Consider the following 5,294-nt stretch of genomic DNA (forward strand, 5'->3'; position numbering starts at 1 on the left):
AGGCCAGAGCCAAAAGGAAAGAAGATATAGCCACAGGAAGATATAGCAGAGAGAAACATTCCACGTGCCGGTAGAGAGAACATAGTGGAAAGTCCCTGGGGCGTAAGTTTGAAGAACAGAAGGAAAGGCAATGAGGTGTCAGTGCAGTGGGCAAGGGGGAGTGGCATGGGATGAGGTCAGAGGGATAGGCAGGAGCCACATCTCTTGCGATTTTTTGAGCCAGCACTTCAGTCTGAATTTCTAAGTACAACCGGACACCTTTGGAGACATTACCAGGAAGCAAACTTGTTTGGTTTTTAAATGATGACTGTGTGGAGAATGATCCCCACTGTTAGTAGGTTGCTCTCTAGGTTAGAGGTGATGCTGGCTTGAACTGGTGTGACAATGGTGGAAGAGGGGGTGAGCAGACTAGGTATATATTTTAAATGGGGGTTAAAATTTTAATGGTGGAGCCCTAGCTGGTTTTGCTCAGTGGATAGAGCATTGGCCTGCAGACTAAAGGGTTCCAGGTTCAATTCCGGTTGCGGGCTTGATCCCCAGTGGGGGGCGTGCAGGAGGCAGCTGATCAATGATTCTCTCTCCATCAGTGATGTTTCTATCTCTTCCTCTCCTTTCCTTTCTGAAGTCAATAAAAATATATTTTTAAAAAATTAATGGTGGATTATATATCAGAGGGAAGGAGAGAAAAATTTGATTTGAATATTGTATGGATGATGGTGTCATTTACTGTGATGGGGACAATTGGATTATTTCATTGGGGGGGGGATGTTAATGTAATTGGTATTGTTTTCCATTTCAAATTCCACTTGTTCATTGCTGGTAAATGATTAACTTTTGTATTTTAACCTTGTGCCCTGCAACCTTTCTCCAATCATGTATTAGTTCCAGAAGTTTTTAAAATTTATTTTCTTCATAGATGGTCATGTCATCTGTGAAGAAAGACAGTTTTTTCCTTATTGCACTAGTTGGAACTTCCAGTATGATGTTGAAAGGGATGGTGAAAGGGGAATCTTTGAGCAGTACCCGATCCTCGTGGGAAATCCGTTTCTCATCATTACGTGTGTTAGCTATAGATTCTCTTGGAAGGTGTCCTTCCGTTGAGGAAACTGACCTCTATTACTGGTTTGATGAGAGCTTTTTTGTTTTTTAATCATGAATGAGTATTGAATTTTATCAAATGCTTTTTCTGTATCTGTTGATGAGATAATGTAGTTTTCCTACTTTAGCCTATTGATGTGGTACATTGATATAATTAATATACAACACCATATGCACTTGAGGTGTGCACTTCGTGGAATATAGAATGTTGAACCAGTCTTGCACACTTGGAATAAACACTGGATTGGATTTGCTTTTTTTTTTTTTTTTAGCACTTTCATAAACTTTATTATTTAAATGTCTTTTAACATTGTGCAAGTTTAAGGTGTATAGCATGCTACTTTAATACATTTACATATTGTAATATGATTGTCACAGTACATAATTATAGTACAATAGTATTGTCTATATTCATTATACTGTGCCTTAGATCTCTATGGCTTATTTACTACTCATTATAGGTTTGTATCTTAAACAGGATTGATCCTGTACCCCACTTCCCATGCTCTGGTAACTACCATTTTATTGGTTTGTGGTTCTTGTTTTTTTTTTTTTTTTTTTTTTTAGATTTGACTTTTTTAGATTCCACATATAAATGATATCATACAGAACTTATCTTGTTTCACTTAGCATACATAATGTGCTCAAGGCCCATCCATATTGTTGAAAATGGCAGGCTAGCCTCCTTTCTCATGGTTAAATATTCCACTGTACATATGGACCACATCGTTTTTATCTACCTGTTGATAGGCATTTGGGTTGTTTTCATATCTTGGCTATTGTGAATAACGCTGTGATAAACCTGAGAGTGTATGTATCTTGTTGGAATCTTGTTTTCCATTTCTTTGGATATGTACCAAGAAATGGAATTGCTGGATTGTATGGTAGACCTATTTTTGATTTAAAAAAAATTTTCTTTATTGATTTCAGAGAGGAAGGGAGAGGAAGAGAGAAATAGGAACATCAGCGATGAGAGAGAATCATTGATCGGCTTCAAAGAGAGAAACATCAATGATGAGAATCATTGATTGGCTGCTTCCCCCACATCCCCTACTGGGGATCAAGCTCACAACCCAGCCATATGCTCTTGACTGGAATCGAACCTGGGTCCCTTCAGTCTGCAGGCTGACACTCTATCCACTGAGCCAAACCAGCAAGGGCCATTTTTGATTTTTTGAATACTCTCCATATTGTTTTCCATAGTGCTTGGACAATTTACATTGCCAACAATGTATGATAATTTCCTTTTCACCACATCCTTGCCAGCATCTGTTGTCTCGTTTTCTTGATGATAGCCACTCTAACAGGTGTGAGGTGCTATCTCATTGTGGTTCTGAGTTGCATTTCCCTGACGATTAGTAACATTGAGCACCTTTTCATTTGCCTGTTGGCCATTTTGATGTTCTCTTTGAAAAAATGTCTATTTAGCTCTACTGCCCATTTTAAAATTGTATTGTTTGTTCTTTGTTAGTAAGTTGTATGAGTTCTTTATAAATTTTGGATATTAACCCTTTATCCAATGTGGTCTGTAAAAATTTTCACCACTTCTACAGGCTGTATTTTCATTTTGGTAATTATTTCTGTTGCTGTGCAGAAGCTTTTGAATTTGATATAGTCCTATTTGTTGGTTTTTTCTTTTGTTGTCATCCAAAAAAATCACTGCCAAGACCACTACCAATAAGATTCTTCCCTATCTTTTCATCTAGTTTTATGGTATCAGGTCTTATGTTAATTAATTTTTTGTGTGTGCCCTGACCGGGAATTGAACCAGCGACCTTTTGTTGTATGGGACCACACTCAACCAACTGAGCCACATTGGCCAGGGCTTGTTTAAATCTTTGATCCATTGTGAGTTAATTTTTGAGTGGTATGGATACAGGGGTCCAACTTCACCATTAGGCATATGTTTCTCTAGTTTTCCCAGCACTATGTGTTAAGGAAATTATCCTTTTTTCCTTGGGTGGTTTTGGCTCCTTTGTTAAAAATTAGCTGATGGTATATGCTGTACTTACAGTAATTCTGGGATCTCTCTTCTGTTCCACTGCTCAATGTGTCTGTTATTGCGCTAGTACCATACTCTTTTTTAAAAAATTACTACAGCTTATAGTATAATTTGAAATCTGTTACTTCCATGTTAATTACTACGGCGTATAGTATAATTTGAAGCGTGTTACTTCCATGTTAATTCTTTTTTCCTCCGGATTGTTTTGGCTATTTGGGGTCTTTTATGGTTTCACACACATTTTAGGATTGCTTTTTATATTTCTGTGAAGAATGCCTTTGGTATGTTGATGGGGATTGCATTGAATCTGTAGGTAGCTTTGGATAGTATGGCCATTTTTAACAATATTCATTCTTCCAGTCTATGAACATGGACTGTCTTTCCATTTGTTTGTGTCTCACTGATTTCTTTCAGCAAAGTCTTGTAGTTTTCATTGTACAGATCTTTCACTTCCTTGGTTAACTTTATTCCTACGTATTTATGCACAAGAGTGGGATAATATTTCTTTTTCAGATGCGCTTCATCATTAGTGCATGTTGATTTTGGATCCTGCCTCTATCCTAAAATTATTGATTCCAATTGTTCTTAAAAAATGTATTTTAAAATTGATTTTTAGGGAGAGAGAGATAGAGAAACAACAATGTAAGAATGAAATATCGATTGGTTGCCTCCTGCATACTCCCTACCAGGGATTGAGCCTAAAACCAGGCATGTGCCCTGACTAGGAATCAAACTGGCAATCTTTGCTGCCCAAAATGATGCCGAACAAACTGAGGCACACTGGCCAGGGCAATTCCAATAGTTTGTTTTGTTTTTTTTACTAACTCTTTGGGATTTTCTATATATCAGCAAGTAGTTACACTTTTACTCTATCCTCTGATTTGAATGCCCTTTATTTCTTTGTTCTGCCTAAATGCTCTGGCCAAACATTTTCAGTACTTACTGAATAGTACTATACTGAATAAGAGTGGTGAGAGTAGGCATCCGTGTCTTGTTCCTAATCTCAAAGGAAGTGCTTTCAATTTTTTTCCATATATCCCAAGAAAACAGAAACACCAATCAGAAAGGATATATGCACCCCTATGTTCATAGCAGCACAGTTTACCATAGCTAAAATTTGGAAACAGCCTAAGTGTCCATCAGCATATGAGTGGATTAGAAAACTGTGGTACATCTACACAATGGAATATTGTGCTGCTATTAAAAAGAAGGAACTTTTACCATTTGCAACAGCATGGATGGAACTGGAGACCATTATGCTAAGTGAAATAAGCCAGTCGGAGAAAGAAAAATATCACATGATCTCATTCATATGTGGGATATAATGATCAACATAATTTGATGAACAAGAATAGATCAATTTAGAGACAAATTGTTACCCTTTTTGGTTTGAAGTCTATTTTGTCTGATATAAGTATGTCTATACTGCCTTCTTTCGCTTGTTTGCTTGGAATGCCTATATGTATTTTTAGAGATGAAACAAGTCTCCTGTAGGCGCATAAAGTTGGCTCTTGTTTTTTGTTTGTTTTCATCCAGCTAGCCACTGAATGCCATTGATAGGTGAGTTCAATCCGTTTTCATCCAGGGGGATTAATGATATGTAAAGATTTACTACTGCCATTTTATTTGTTGCTTTCTGGTCATTTTATCTCTCCATTATTTACTTTTCCTTCTGTTTCTATCTTTGTAAGTTGGTGTTTTCCATGGTTATTCACAATTTCTCCTTTTTTTAAAGAATATATTTTATTGATTTTTATTTATAGAGAGGAAGGGAGACCTCCAGGTCTCCGTGCTGTCTCAAAGGGTAAGAGATTCTTTTTTGCTGGGGTCCAACCCCAGCAGGTCCAGGGGTCCCCAAAGGTGTGGACGGAGTCGGCGAAGAAGAAATGACATGGAGGCAGCCTTTGGGTGATCATCATAGCCAGGTTCCTCTAGCCAGGATCTCCAGCCAAGTTCTGTGTAGGATCTCCAGCCAATTCCTGTAGCCGGGTTCTGTCCAGGATCTTTTGTCATGGTTCTGTCTCTAGATTCTGTGTCTAGGTTCTGTCTCTAGTTTCTGTGTAGGTTCTGTCTTCTAAGTTCTGTGTCTTGTTGTCTTGTTGCATCTGTATTTATACCAGTTGATTCCAATCCTCTCAATCTCTATTCCAAAGGTTAGGGCGTTTCTTATCTCCATTCCAGGGCGCAAAGATTA

This window comes from Myotis davidii, unplaced genomic scaffold (genome assembly GCF_000327345.1).
Source record: "Myotis davidii unplaced genomic scaffold, ASM32734v1 scaffold102, whole genome shotgun sequence".
In the NCBI taxonomy this organism is placed as follows: Eukaryota; Metazoa; Chordata; class Mammalia; order Chiroptera; family Vespertilionidae; genus Myotis; species Myotis davidii.